Source organism: Schistocerca serialis, chromosome 2, assembly GCF_023864345.2.
Source record: "Schistocerca serialis cubense isolate TAMUIC-IGC-003099 chromosome 2, iqSchSeri2.2, whole genome shotgun sequence".
NCBI lineage: Eukaryota > Metazoa > Arthropoda > Insecta > Orthoptera > Acrididae > Schistocerca > Schistocerca serialis.
The window spans coordinates 760,803,302-760,820,206 of NC_064639.1; positions in this window are offsets into that span (position 1 = coordinate 760,803,302).

Sequence of the window (16,905 nt, forward strand, 5' to 3'; positions counted from 1 at the left end):
TGCAACGGCTGGTCAATCACTTCTGCGTAAATCGTATTCGTCAAAATATGGATTTTCTTAATACATCTCCATCGGATAATCACCAAAAGGTCTCAAAATAACAGTTTTGCATCAATATATGCCATGAAAAGAAAAACAGATTGAATTAGTTACAAAAATTCTTTACAATATTGTGCTATCATTTGCTTAGGTACAATAAAGTTGGTGTTTTCGTTACCCTTTAAACTTCAGGATTTTATTCTCTGTTGGGAAAAATACAAATTAAAGTTTCAAATTTGCTCAAAAACGACACATCCGAAAATTGCGTCCAGTCGCGGGAGCCAGTTGTAGTGGTTAATAAAAAAAAATGGGAGAAGAGAGACCGTGAAAAAGGGAAAGAATGAAAAGCAAATCGGACTTTGTATTACAGAAAAGCTATCGGACTTCGTTATTCGGAAAAGCTATTGTTGGGGGTGGTCCTTGTGGCGTTTTTGAGCAAAAGTTAAACCAATTTTCACTACAAAAGTTATTGAAAAGAAACAGAGAATAACAGCATGTAACGGACAGGGGGAAGTGGCGTAGACGAGAGATCATCCTTTACCAGATTAACTTATCTTCTTTAGGGCGGCGTCCACGTCTTCAAAAATCTCATTCATTTCAGCGTGAAAAAATCTGCTCCGAAATCTTGCAATAGTCCAGGGACCACTAATTTATACCAATTAAAATCATCTTGATACTGTATGCAATTTAATTCACTTTGCTACTTCCATCCAACGAATTTCTTAATAACTTCCACAATATCTACACATTACAATCAGATCAAGATTAGCCATTAAGTTTTTACGTCAGCATCCGATCACGCCTGCCTTAAGCTACCGCTATCAAAAGACAATTGAAACGGAATAAAAAAACAAAAAAAGTTATCAATTTTGGTAGTTTCTCTGCCGTCGAGCGCTCATACCGCTGCGACGAGATATTTTTTATCTGAGGGAACGAGTGTAGCGCGGCGAAATTCAAAGCCCCGCTACAAAAGTAAAATTTGAAAACTGAGAAAGTTTCTCCTTGACAACTTCTCCTATTCTGTAGAAGAATTTCCATCAGTGTAATGTGATGGGTAGGAATACTAACTCATGTCTGTGTGTCTTTTTTCTTTTTGTAAAAGAAAAGAAGAAAAAGCTCAGAAATGTTCAGAATGTACAAATTAATTTGTGGTGTGAATGTAAAATGACCCATGGAACATGTAACTAGTTATGCACTGTCTATATGAAAATCTCGTGAAGTTTTTGTGAACTTGTATTTCAAAGTTGAGTAAAGTTGTGAACTGTCTAAAGATGTAAACACTCCAAATGATCCAATTTGTAGTTACTCTTTTGGAAAAAAACGACATTTTGTCTATGGAGTGCATAATTTTGCAATTTTTTTATTTTATTTATAGACGCAATCACATGTTTGACACAGTCAAAACTGGTTTTGTCCATACAATGACCATCTTCAGATTCTACAAGCGGCATACACTGAACAGAGGTTCATGCACTGTCAGACTAGCTATAAAATGTCACTCTGTTTCGCTGACCTTTCTACCAGTGTCCCTAATAATGAAACTATACAGATTGCAAAGTGTTAGCTGATGTACCAAGGATTTAACCCAGCTGAAACCATTGGGCTCGTTGAATTGCTTGAAATTGATGTTGACCTATAAATACTCTTAACAATAAAATATATTGCCAAAAGGTAAGCCCTGCAATGGGAAACAGCTTACCTGTTACACTGGCTGATATTTTTATTAATGACTTCAGAAACATTTTTTAAAGAAATCCCAATACTGTAAAGATCAGATCATTTACTGTACTCATACTGTTTAGAAAATCTTGGTGATGCTAAAAGGTACTGCACATGATATCGAGGCCTTTGTGCGATGGCTCTGTTTTATGAATCCCAAAATTAACTTTACCACCAAAAGAGGGTAATTCTATTAACAATTTGGACCTGACACTCACTAAAACTGACAATAAACATGTTGTTGTTGCTGTTGTTGTTGTTGTGGTTGTGGTCTTCAGTCCTGAGAATGGTTTGATGCAGCTCTCCATGCTACCCTATCCTGTGCAACTTTCTTCATCTCTCAGTACCTACTGCAACCTACATCCTTCTGAATCTGCTTAGTGTATTCATCTCTTGGTCTCTCTCTACGATTTTTACCCTCCACACTGCCCTCCAATGCTAAATTTGTGATCCCTTGATGCATCAGAACATGTCCTACCAACCGGTCCCTTCTTCTTGTCAAGTTGTGCCACAAACTCCTCTTCTCCCCAATCCTATTCAATACCTCCTCATTAGTTATGTGATCTATCCATCTAATCTTCAGCATTCTTCTGTAGCACCACATTTCAAAAGCTTCTATTCTCTTCCTGTCCAAACTATTTATCGTCCATGTTTCACTTCCATACATGGCTACACTCCATACAAATACTTTCAGAAACGACTTCCTGACACTTAAATCTATACTCGATGTTAACAAATTTCTCTTCTTCAGAAACACTTTCCTTGCGATTGCCAGTCTACATTTTATATCCTCTCTACTTCGACCATCATTAGTTATTTTGCTCCCCAAATAGCAAAACTCCTTTACTACTTTAAATGTCTCATTTCCTAATCTAATTCCCTCAGCATCACCTGACTTAATTCGACTACATTCCATTATCCTCGTTTTGCTTTTGTTGATGTTCATCTTATACCATCCTTTCAAGACACTGTCCATTCCGTTCAACTGCTCTTCCAGGTCCTTTGCTGTCTCTGACAGAATTACAATGTCATCGGCGAACATCAAAGTTTTTATTTCTTCTCCATTGATTTTAATACCTACTCTGAATTTTTCTTTTGTTTCCTTTACTGCTTGCTCAATATACAGATTGAATAACATTGGGGAGATGCTACAATCCTGTCTCACTCCCTTCCCAACCACTGCTTCCCTTTCATGTCCCTCGACTCTTATACCTGCCATCTGGTTTCTGTACAAACTGTAAATAGCCTTTCGCTCCCTGTATTTTACCCCTGCCACCTTTAGAATTTGGAAGAGAGTATTCCAGTCAACATTGTCAAAAGCTTTCTAAGTCTACAAATGCTAGAAACGTAGGTTTGCCTTTTCTTAATCTTTCTTCTAAGATAAGTCTTAAGGTTAGTATTGCCTCACGTGTTCCAACATTTCTACGGAATCCAAACTGATCTTCCCCGATGTCGGCTTCTACCAGTTTTTCCATTCGTCTGTAAAGAATTCATGTTAGTATTTTGCAGCTGTGACTTATTAAACTGATAGTTCGGTAATTTTCACATCTGTCAACACCTGCTTTCTTTGGGATTGTAATTATTATATTCTTGAAGTCTGAGGGTATTTCGCCTGTCTCATACATCCTCCTCACCAGATGGTAGAGTTTTGTCAGGACGGTCCCCCCCCTAGGCCGTCAGTAGTTCTAATGGAGTGTTGTCTACTCCAGGGGCCTTGTTTCGACTCAGGTCTTTCAGTGCTCTGTCAAACTCTTCACGCAGTATCATATCTCCCATTTCATCTTCATCTACATCCTCTTCAATTTCCATAATATTGTCCTCAAATTCATCGCCCTTGTACAGACCCTCTATATACTCCTTCCATCTCTCTGCTTTCCCTTCTTTGCTTAGAACTGGGTTTCCATCTGAGCCCTTGATATTCATTCAAGTGGCTCTCTTTTCTCCAAAGGTCTCTTTAATTTTCCTGTAGGCAGTATCTATCTTACCCCTAGTGAGATAAGCCTCTACATTGTTACATTTGTCCTCTAGCCACCCCTGCTTAGCCATTATGCACTTCCTGCCGATCTCATTTTTGAGACGTTTGTATTCCTTTTTGCCTGCTTCATTTACTGCGTTTTTGTATTTTCTCCTTTCATCAATTAAATTCAATATTTCTTCTGTTACCCAAAGATTTCTACTAGCCCTCGTCTTTTTACCCACTTGATCTTCTGCTGCCTTCAATACTTCATCCCTCAGAGCTACCCATTCTTCTTCTACTGTACTTCTTTCCCGCACTGCTGTCAATTGTTCCCTTATGCTCTCCCTGAAACACTGTACAACCTCTGGCTTAGTCAGTTTATCCAGGTCCCATCCCCTTAAATTCCCACCTTTTTGCAGTTTCTTCAGTTTTAATCTACAGTTCATAACCAATAGATTGTGGTCAGAGTCCACATCTGCCCTGGAAATGTCTTACAATTTAAAATCTGGTTCCTAAATCTCTGTATTACCATTATATAATCTATCTGAAACCTTTTAGAATCTCCAGAGTTCTTCCATGTATACAACCTTCTTTCATGATTCTTGAACCAAGTGTTAGCTATGATTAAGTTATGCTCTGTGCAAAATTCTACGAGACGGCTTCCTCTTTCATTTCTTAGCCCCAATCCATATTCACTTACTATGTTCCCTTCTCTCCCTTTTCCTACACTCTAATTCCAGTCACCCATGACTATTAAATTTTCATCTCCCTTCACTATCTGAATAATTTCTTTTATCTCATCATCAATTTCTTCATCATCTGCAGACCCAGTTGGCATATAAACTTGTACTACTGTAGTAGGCGTGGGCTTTGTTTCTATCTTGGCCACAATAATGCGTTCACTATGCTGTTTGTAGAAGCTTACCCGCATTCCTATTTTCCTATTCATTATTAAACCTACTCCTGCATTACCCCTATTTGATTTTGTGTTTATAACCCTGTAGTCACCTGACCAGAAGCCTTGTTCCTCCTGCCACCGAACTTCACTAATTCTCACTATATCTAACTTTAACCAATCCATTTCCCTTTTTAAATTTTCTAACCTACCTGCTCGATTAAGGGATCTGAAATTCCACGCTCCGATCCGTAGAACACCAGATTTCTTTCTCCTGATAACGACGTCCTCTTGAGTAGTCCCCGCCCGGAGATCCGAATGGGGGACTATTTTACCTCTGGAATATTTTACCCAAGAGGACGCCATCATCATTTAACCATACAGTAAAGCTGCATGCCCTCGGGAAAAATTACGGCTGTAGTTTCCCCTTGCTTTCAGCCGTTCGCAGTACCAGAACAGCAAGGCCGTTTTGGTTATTGTTACAAGGCCAGATCAGTCAATCATCCAGACTGTTGCCCCCGCAACTACTGAAAAGGCTGCTGCCCCTCTTCAGGAACCACACGTTTGTCTGGCCTCTCAACAGATACCCCTCCGTTGTGGTTGCACCTACGGTACGGCCCCTGCATCGCTGAGGCACGCAAGCCTCCCCACCAACGGCAAGGTCCGAGGTTCACAGGGGGGGGGGGGGGGGGGGGGCGGACAACTTATAGAAAACTTGCATGCACTGTTAATATTACTCATGCCAAACTCTGTCAACCAATGTGGTATAAAAGAGCCTCTTTACTGCCATGACTTAAAAACTTGCTCGCTTGCCATTAAAGCCAAGAAATGTCTAAAGAAAAAAAACACATTAAAACAAATAGTCGTGGCAAATGGCGAGGCTTTGTCAAGTGGCCATGCAATAAGATATTGAAAAAAAAGAGCAAACACTGAGGAGTACATGAGACTAGAAAAGGTAACAAATTATTTTTGGGCGACATATTATAGAAAAGTTTCTCAATATCTAGAGAAACAACTTAAGAACAAAACCATTTGATGTGGCTTTCAAATAAATAATACTCAAACTGCTGCTTAGACACAAGACATGTAACAAATATACCATAATTAATATTCGAATTCAGGTCTCCGCAAAATACATTACAATGATAGTGATAAATTTTCCATTTGACAGATGTGCAGTAATTTTAATATTATATTTGGGAAACATACACATCTGCAAAAGAAACTTTATTTGGATAACACCTTACTAAACAGAAGCATACTGTAAACGTCGCAGATTACAACATCCAAGTCATACATAATTCACCAATGGGCCACATATTAACCAACCTGAGAAAATAGAGATCTATGGGTATAAGATATGCAACACTACTAAAATTCTGAATGAACAAAACAAATTTACATCAAACGTCTGTTTTCACTGCATGACAGGCTGTTGTATGTCTTGATATTCTGACTCTGTCCGTTTCCCACAATGCCCACATCTTGGCTTTGTTTTCATGTAATCGTTATGCCTGTGGCTTTCTTTCACTTCATAGAGTGCTGAATTCAATTTTATTTGTACAATATGTTATAGTTTGTGTTTTAAGAGCTAGCATTTATAATTTTACTGTGGATCCATTTTTATGCTCTAGCTCTTTTTTAATTATTTTTTTAACTAATCCTATTCTAGCTTACATAAAATTTTAAACATCCTGTGTCTCACTTTCTGATGCGCCGTTTTAAGCTTAATGTGAGCAACACCTAGCAGCTGAGCCCTCTCAGCTGTTAGTACTGCAGCTATAAGCACAGTGTGCCAACAGCCCTACATTGCGAGCCACGATTGTTTATCACAGTTGTATCATGTTTCATATATGACAATGCCAACCCTGGCTACAAATTGTATTTGCTTCTCTTACTAAGTTTAAGGAGACAGGTAGGTTATTTGTCAGATGCCTCTCATGTAATGTGAATCAAAGCTATTATCTTTCGTAATTTATCATAATGTTGTTGCTGATAAATATGCACATTCTTCTCTAGATCAGTCTGTTGATCAAAATTGGTTACGGAAATGAGTAAAACAAATTTGTGATCAAAGACTGTTTTGGTTTCTACATAGTCTCTTGATTTTCATAATTCATCCTAAATTCACTCTTACTATTAATCACAAATACCACTAAAGAGTAAATGTGTTAGTATGTCAGTATAAATCGCAGGATTAGTGAAGAAGCTTTTGCAAAATATTGATTATCAGCTTTACATACTATTCTTGCTGGACATTTCTGCAGAAATTTACTTTTTTATCTCAGCTCTATTGCCCCAGATTAAGAGATAAGAATATTATTGATTGAAAATATATTTGCTGTCTCATCTGTAGCTCAACACCTTCAGAGAAATTTCAAAGTGTGAAAATGTAAGAACATAGCTTTTTGACTAACTTATTGCCTGCTGCTGTCATCTCAATTTGCTATCAAGAGATCTAGATTCTTCACAAGCAGAGCCTAGTTGTGTACCCACTGATTTCTGATACCGATACCAGTAAATCATTTTTATTTACTTGGGATTACATAATATTAATTTACCCCCACAAGCCATGGACGTTGCTGACATGTGATGACTTGGGTGCCTCAACAATATAGATAGCTCTGCCATAGATGCAGCCACTTCAGAGATGTATCACTGTAGACACAAGACTAATGGTTCTTGAAGAATGGCAACAGTCTTTTAAGTAGTTGCAGGGCCAGCAGACTGAATGATTGACTGATCTGGTGTTTTAACATTGTTGTTGTCTTCAGTCCTGAGACTGGCATGATGCAGCCCTCCATGCTACTCTATCCTGTGCAAGCTTCATCATCTCCCAGTACTTACTGCAACCTACATCCTTCTGAATTTGCTTAGTGTATTCATCTCTTGGTCTCCCTCTACGATTTTTACCCTCCACGCTGCCCTCCAATGCTAACCTTGTGATCCCTTGATGCCTCAGAACATGTCCTACCAACCGATCCCTTCTTCTAGTCAGGTTATGCCACAAACTCCTCTTCTCCCCAATTCTATTCAATACCTCCTCATTAGTTAAGTGATCTATCCATCTAATCTTCAGCATTCTTCTGCAGCACCACATTTCGAAAGCTTCTATTCTCTTCCTGTCCAAACTATTTATCGTCCATGTTTCACTTCCATACATGGCTACACTCCATACAAATACTTTCAGAAACGACTTCCTGACACTTAAATCTATACTCGGTGTTAACAAATTTCTCTTCTTCAGAAACGCTTTCCTTGCGATTGCCAGTCTACATTTTATATCCTCTCTACTTCGACCATTATCAGTTATTTTGCTCCCCAAATAGCAAAACTCATTTACTACCTTAAGCATCTCATTTCCTAATCTAATTCCCTCAGCATCACCCGACTTAATTCGACTACATTCCGTTATCCTCATTTTGCTTTTGTTGATGTTCATCTTATATCCTCCTTTCAAGACACTGTCCATTCCGTTCAACTGCTCTTCCAAGTCCTTTGCTGTCTCTGACAGAATTACAATGTCATCGGCGAACCTCAAAGTTTTTATTTCTTCTCCATGGATTTTAATACCTACTCTGAATTTTTCTTTTGTTTCCTTTACTGCTTGCTCAATATACAGATTGAATAACATCGGGGATAGGCTGCAACCCTGTCTCACTCCCTTCCCAACCGCTGCTTCCCTTTCATGCCCCTCGACTCTTATACCTGCCATCTGGTTTCTGTACAAACTGTAAATAGCCTTTCGCTCCCTGTATTTTACCCCTGCCATCTTTAGAATTTGAAAGAGAGTATTCCAGTTAACATTGTCAAAAGCTTTCTCTAAGTCTACAAATGCTAGAAACTTAGGTTTGCCTTTCCTTAATCTATTTTCTAAGATAAGTCGTAGGGTCAGTATTGCCTCATGTGTTCCAACATTTCTGCGGAATCCAAACTGATCTTCCCCGAGATCGGCTTCTACCAGTCTTTCCATTCGTCTGTAAAGAATTTGCGTTAGTATTTTGCAGCAGTGACTTATTAAGCTGTTAGTTTGGTAATTTTCACATCTGTCAACACCTGCTTTCTTTGAGATTGGAATTATTATATTCTTCTTGAAGTCAGAGGGTATTTCGCCTGTCTCATACATCCTCCTCACCAGATGGTAAGAGTTTTGTCAGGACTGGCTCTCCCAAGGCCATCAGTAGTTCCAATGGAATGTTGCCTACTCCGGGGACCTTGTTTCGACTCAGGTCTTTCAGTGCTCTGTCAAACTCTTCACGCAGGAGCGTGTCTCCCATTTCATCTTCATCTACATCCTCTTCCATTTCCATAATATTGTCCTCAAGTACATCGCTCTTGTATAGACCCTCTATACACTCCTTCCACCTTTCTGCTTTCCCTTCTTTGCTTAGAACTGGGTTTCCATCTGAGCTCTTGATATTCTTACAAGTGGCTCTCTTTTCTCCAAAGGTCTCTTTAATTTTCCTGTAGGCAGTATCTATCTTACCCCTAGTGAGATAAGCCTCTACATCTTTACATTTGTCCTCTAGCCATCCCTGCTTAGCCATTTTGCACTTCCTGTCAATCTCATTTGTGAGACGTTTGTATTCCTTTTTGCCTGCTTCATTTACTGCGTTTTTATATTTTCTCCTTTCATCAATTAAATTCAATATTTCTTCTGTTACCCAAGAATTTCTACTAGTCCTTGTCTTTTTACCTACTTGATCCTCTGCAGCCTTCACTATTTCATCTCTCAGAGCTACCCATTCTTCTTCTGCTGTATTTATTTCCCCCATTCCTGTCAATTATTCCCTTATGCTATCCCTGAAACTCTCTACAACCGCTGGTTTAGTCAGTTTATCCAGGTCCCATCCCCTTAAATTCCCACCTTTTTGCAGTTTCTTCAGATTTAATCTACAATTCATAACCAATAAATTGTGGTCAGAGTCCACATCTGCCCTGGAAATGTCTTACAATTTAAAACCTGATTCCGAAATCTCTGTCTTACCATTATATAATCTATCTGATACCTTCTAGTATCTCCAGGATTCTTCCATGTATACAACCTTCTTTTTTGATTCTTGAACCAAGTGTTAGCTATGATTAAGTTATGCTCTGTGCAAAATTCTACCAGACGGTTTCCACTTTCATTCCCCCCCCCCAATCCATATTCACCCACTAAGTTTCTTTCTCTCCCTTTTCCTACTCTCGAATTCCAGTCACCCATAACTCTTAAATTTTCATCTCCCTTCATTACCTGAATAATTTCTTTTATCTCATCATGCATTTCATCAATTTCTTCATCATCTGCAGACCCAGTTGGCATATAAACTTGTACTACTGTAGTAGGCATGGGCTTCATGTCTATCTTGGCCACAATAATGCGTTCACTATGCTGTTTGTAGTAGCTTACCCCACTCCTATTTTTTTATTCATTATTAAACCTACTCCTGCATTACCCCTATTTGATTTTGTATTTATAACCCTGTATTCACCTGACCAAAAGTCTTGTTCCTCCTGCCACCGAACTTCACAAATTCCCACTATATCTAACGTTAACCTATCCATTTCCCTTTTTAAATTTTCTAACCTACCTGCACGATTAAGGGATCTGACATTCCACGCTCCGATCCGTAGCACGCCAGTTTCTTTCTCCTGATAACAACGTCCTCTTGAGTAGTCCCCGCCCGGAGATCCGAATGGGGGACTATTTTACCTCTGGAATATTTTACCCAAGAGGACACCATCATCATTTAACCATACAGTAAAGCTGCATGCCCTCGGGAAAAATTATGGCTGTATTTTCCCCTTGCTTTCAGCCGTTCGCAGTACCAGCACAGCAAGGCCTTTTGGTTAGTGTTACAAGGCCAGATCAATCAATCATCCAGACTGTTGCCCCTGCAACTACTGAAAAGGCTGTTGCCCCTCTTCAGGAACCACACGTTGTCTGGCCTCTCAACAGATACCCCTCCGTTGTGGTTGCACCTACGGTACGGCCATCTGTATCGCTGAGGCACGCAAGCCTCCCCACCAACGGCAAGGTCCATGGTTCATGGGGGTAGGGATTGGAGCATGAAGTGTTAGATTCCTTAGTCGGGTAAATAGGTTAGTGAACTGAAACTGAAAAATTGATAAGTTTAAGTTAGAGTAGTGGGAATTAGTAAAGTGTAGTGACAGGAAGAATAAAAGTACATCTGGGCAGGTGGGTATGGGATTATCAAAACAGAATCACATAAGTTGCATGAGCAGGCTTACTAATTAATAAGAAAATGTGAGTGCAAGTGAGCTACTATGAACAGCATACTGAATGCGTTACCATAGCCACAACAGACACAAAGCAGTCACCCACCACAGTAGCTTAAGTTTATATGTCAACTAGCTTTGCAGATGAAGAGACTGAAGGAAAGTATGATAAAGAAATTATTTGGGTGGTTAAGAAAAATGAAAACTCAATTGATGTGGGACTGGCATTCAATTGTAGGAATGACTAGAGGAGAAGTGCAAAGCCATAGAAGCATAGATGACACATAGGATAATCGAAGAAGCATTTGGAGAAAAGAGAAGCAACTATGTAAGCCTCAGAGTGCTGATATCATGACAGTACTAAGCAAAGATGGGAAGGTCGAAAAGTGGAAGGAATGTAATGTAGAGAGGTAAGAGGAATTGGATGCGGATGAGACGGAAGATTTGATACTGGGAGAAAAAAATCATGGAGCACTGAAATGCCTAAAACAAGCCACCTGGACTAGGTGACAGTCCCTCACCATTATTATCCTTAGGAGAACCAACCATGACATATCTGTTCTAACTAGTAAGCAGGATATATGAGATGGGAAATACCCTTAGACTTACAACTATGGGGGAGGGGGGGGGGGCAGGGCAGTCAGTTTGGGTTCCAGAGAAAATAGGAACACATGAGGTAATGCTGACCCTACAATTTATCTTGGAAGACAATTTCAAGAAAGGCAAACCCACATTTGATAATATTGACTGGAATAAACTGTTTGGAATTCTGAAGTAACCACGTATATTATAAGGAGAGAAAAAGATCATCTACGTCTATAACTTGTGTAGTAACTAGATTGTAGTCATAAGCCAAAGGTTAAGAAAGGGAGGCTGCAGTTGAGAAGGGAGAGTGACAGGGTAGCAGCCAATTACCCCATGTTATTTCATCTGTACACTGGGAGAGCAGTATAGGAAACCAAGTAGAAATTTGGAAAGGAAATTATGCTTCAGGGAGAAGAAATAAAAATAAGGTTTGCTAATGTCATTGTAACTCTGTAAGTCAGCAAAGGTAATGGAAGATCAGATCAGTTGAACAGAATGGATAGCACTTTGAAAAAGAGTTTATAAGATGAAAATGAAAAGTGTCAGGAGGAGGAATTGAATCAGGTGATGCTGATGGAATTAGCGTAAGAAATGAGACACAAAGAGTTTTAGATTAGTTATGCAATTTGAGTATCAAAATAAATCACAGTTCAGATTGCACTACGTATTAGAAAATGAAATGTCAGACACCAAATATGTCGCTGACCACGGTCTGATGTCCATACCACTAAGATAACCAAGATTGTAAATACTAGCCATGTAAGCCTAGTGTGTATGGTGAGAAGTAAAGCTGATATAAAGTGCAGTGGCCAGATTGCAACAGTCCAGAGTGGGGTGGGGAAGAGGAATTGGTACTGCCTGGCAGGGCATGCCGAGAGGTCGTGGAGGAGGGAGAGGGGGGGGGGGGGGGATGGGGAGCAGAAAGGAGATGAGAGAAGTAGAGAAGGGCAAAAGACTGGTAGGTGCACTAGTTTAGAGCAGTGCACAATGAGGGGAGGCAACTTTTGAGGTGGTTACAGGACAGAGGGGGAGGGTGCGGAGACAGTAGGTAATCATAGGTTGAGACCTGGATGATTTCGGGAGTGGAGAACGCGTGGCAAGTGGCAAGGATAACTCCCAGCTCCGCAGTTCAGAAAAGATGGTTGGGGAGGGAGAGAAACCAGATCTCTCACTTTGTGAAGAAGCCATTAAAATCAAACATATTGTGTACAGCTGTATGTTGTGCCACAGGATGTTTGTGCCAGTCTGCAATTCAACATATAATCTTTATGTGAGTTGCAATTTATCCTTTTAATAATATTGTTGATGGAGCAAGAAAAGCTCTTTTAAAATAGGGAAATATAAATTTAAGTGTTAGGAGTCTTTTTAGAATGTTGGAGTGTACCTTTATATAGAAGCGAAATGTGGTCTATAAGCTGTATAGTGAAGAGAATATAAGCTTTGAAATGCAGAACAACAGATTAGATGTGTAAATCAGATACCAATGAGACGATACTGAATCAAATTGGGGAGAAATGAAACAGACTGGTCGATAGGACACATCCTGAGACATCAATTTGGTTATGAAGGTTAAAAATTTTAGAGGGAGACTATGGCTTGCATGCAGTAAGCAGGTTCAAATGGATGTGGGTTGAATTGGTTATGTAGATATGGAGAGGCTTTCAAAAAAACTGACTAGTATGGAGAGCTGGATCAAACCACTCTTGAGTCAAAAGACCACAACAACAAGTTTTGTAAGGTCACTAGTTAAGCTATTTGTTATGAATCAGTTGTCCCACTATTCTCCTGACACTGTCTGGTCTCACCAGCAAACATCACAATTTTTGAAGAGTTCTACAATGTCTTTGGTAGATAATCCCTGTAGCTCAAGAGCAGGAGATGGCCAAGTACTAAATCTTATCGGATTCCATATTTTATCTTTCTCTTACCTGAATTTAGTTTTAATCCTGTGGTATCATTTGTTAATGTAATTCTTTGTTTTCTGCTGTTAACATAAGACTCTGTCCATGCATGGGAGGATAGCCTTTAATGCCTTAAAATTTTTATTTCCATAGTAGAATTTTCTGATCTACACAACTGAAGGCCTTACCAAGATCACAGTAAATGTGAACTGGGTAGTTTTTCTTGTTTATCTCTATGAAAGCTGAATTTGTAAAAACACTTATTTCCTGTACAGTGGAACCTCACATAGTGAGCACAATTTGTTCCAGAATCTTACTCAAAGTGCGAAACACTTATTAAGCGAAACAATTTATCCTGTGTAAATTTATGTAAAATTCAATAATGTGTTCCATGCAGAAAAAGTACTAAAAGTTTATTATATTTTTTTAATTTATTTATACGTCAAGTTCCATAGGACCAAATTGAGGAGCAAATCTCCAAGGTCGTGGAACGTGTCAGTACATGAAATTACAACAAAAAAGTAATAACAGATATAAATAAAATGTTTATGGACTCAAAAAAAGTCAAGCTGTAAGTTTAAGTAAACACAGTGAACAATACAGCAAGAATCAGCTTAATTTTTCAAGGAACTCCCTGACAGAATAGGAGGAATGACCCATGAGGAAACTTCAGTTTCTGCTAATATTTTTTAATTCTTGTGGTAGCTTATTGAAAATAGATGCAGCAGTATATTGCACACCTTTCTGCACAAAGTTAAGGAAGTCCGATCCAAATGCAGGTTTGATTTCTGACTTGTTCTTGGGAATAAACTGATAACAGTTGACAAGAAATGACAGTAAAGAAAATTTGTCAAAATACCCAGACTTGTGAACAAGGGTCGACAAGAGGTTCATGAACTTACACCACTTACTGCCCGAACCGCCTGTTTGAGCCAAAAATACTGTTTTAGAGTGGGAAGAGTTAACCCAAAATATAATACCATATGACATAAGCAAATGAAAATAAGCAAAACGGACTAATTTTTGTGTCGAATGATCACTCACTCCAGGTAATTGTTCGAATAATAAAAATGGCAATATTAAGTCTTTGAACAAGATCCTGAATGTGGGCTTTCCACAACAGTTTACTATCTATCTATCTATCTGAACACCTAGAAATTTGAACTATTCAGTTTCACTAATCATATGCCCCATCTTTTGTTGAATTTTGTGTTAGACACTGTGTCTTACTGTGCTTTATTGTTAGTTTATTTTCTACAAGCCATGAACTTAGGTTATGAACTGCACTATTTGAAACCGAGCCAATGTAGCACACATCGTTTACTACCAAGCTAGTGCCATCAGCAAACAGAAATATTTTAGAGTTACCTGTAATACTAGAGGGCATATCATTTATATAAATAAGGAACAGGAGTGGCCCCAACACTGATCCGGGCACCCCCCCCCCCCCCCCCCCATTTGACTGTACCCCACTTAGATCCCACATTTGGAGGAACAACTAATAGTATTCTTAAAGGATCTATTTGGCTCTATTCAAAAACATGTCAGCAAAGCCTGCCCTTAGTTAATTCCAAAGTAATCAACAGTTTTGTCAAAAGTATTGTTTTCATAACAATATTTGTTAGTCTCAGGATTTAAACAAATAATTCGGCCTAACTCTTGTAGTAGAAGAAAATGTTAAAAAGAACCAATTTATTGATGTATTCAGTTAATTTAATGAGTTAAGTTTTAATTGTAATTCTGTAAATTTAACTTCAAACAATGTGTAGTTTCAGTACCTATTATTGTGAGGATATATAAGAACCCGATTTTTGGTCCCGAGACAGTCAGTCCACTGCTGAATTTCAGACAAGAAACCTGTATTGGTTAGATCAACAACAATGCCATCTATGGAACAAATGTAAAACAATTAGGCCGTGTGTTAAAACAATGACAGTGTCTGTTCCATATGTACCTTTTCATTCTTCAAGAACTGTGGACTATGTGGTTAGGTTTTCACTGCTTGTAGATGTTCAATAGTAAACGATGGTAGCAGTATGTCTGTGTTCACCTGCAAACTATCAATGAGGCTTGTCAAAAGTTAAACAATAGTGCACTGTCCATATTAAATGTGTAAATGAGGGTTTTGAAGGTTTTTCAACACTAGAACGTCTTCTCTTGCATGGTGGCTATGAAGATAGCACTACCTCGATTATTTGGAAATAGATTATCCACTGTTGCCGGTAAAATCTCATCCGAAAACAGAATCAAAATGTAATTTACATGGCAGATTTCTCAACCAGAACAAGGAAATGGTACAATTGAAATAATTTTTCATACCCACTGTATTCAATTTTTAAAACATTCCCTCTGGATTCAGAATCTGAAAGTGGTTCATTCAAAAGCTTCTCAATCTCAGTATTGGGCAAAAACAACATAGTTATTGGAAAACCAACTGCTAGCATAACAAGAAACCCACAAAAACTACAGTGCCATGAGTCAGTGCAATGGCTTTGAACAAATGAGGGTTGTTCTTGAGAATTCTGAAAATGTTTCAGAAACATCTACATGATGGCAGCACCATGGAGATGTCAGTTCACACATGCCCGACCCAACTAGAAGCTGTGAATACTATGAAAACAATGCAAATAGAGGAATACAATTGGAACTTAGGCGTGGAACTAACTGCTAACATGTCTTGTTTCTGAAGTTGGGTAACATTCTATGCTGAATCACTTTTTCTAATAAGGTAAAAATGCATTGATAGCATTGGTCCAAATGTACCTTTGTGAGGAATTTATTGTTAATGTATTTTCTCTCTCAACAATTCATCATGAGGCTTTCACTATTTCTTCACTTATATTGTATTTTCCAGGTTTAATAAATGGTTCAAATGGCTCTGAGCACTATGGGACTTAACAGCTGTGGTCATCAGTCCCCTAGAACTTAGAACTACTTAAACCTAACTAACCTAAGGACATCACACACATCCATGCCCGAGGCAGGATTCGAACCTGCGACCGTAGCAGTCGCGCGGTTCCGGACAGCGCGCCTAGAACCGCGAGACCACCGCGGCCGGCAGGTTTAATAAAAACCATTCAATGTCTACTCTTAATCTTTAGTTTATTTTGAAAATTATCAAATACAATGACTAGGTTGTTTTGTGTTTAAGATAATGAACAAATACAAATGAGACCTGATGTGACTGAACTTGTACTACCAGCTTTTAGTGGTTGATAATGGCATTCAATTTTTCCACTTTCTGAATTCTTTACACACAACACACATAATGGGGAACAATTAAATGAGGTTTGCCTTTGACAGGAGAGTTGCAATCAGCAAGTTACTGATTCACAACTGATCTTGTGACAGTCCTCTCAACCATTGGCGTAATTAGGTAACTGTTTCTGCTAATTAGTCCTTAAAAATGTATGACACACCAAAACTACAAACTTATTTGTTTTCTATGCAATGACAGTTACTCATTGTGTAGTAAAATAGTTCTATGCATGCTCACAGAACAAGAGCCAGTTTGGAATGACATTTTTTAAGAAAAAGCTAAACACCAGTTTCTATCAGGGATTAAAGATTTTTTGTAGAACTCACAG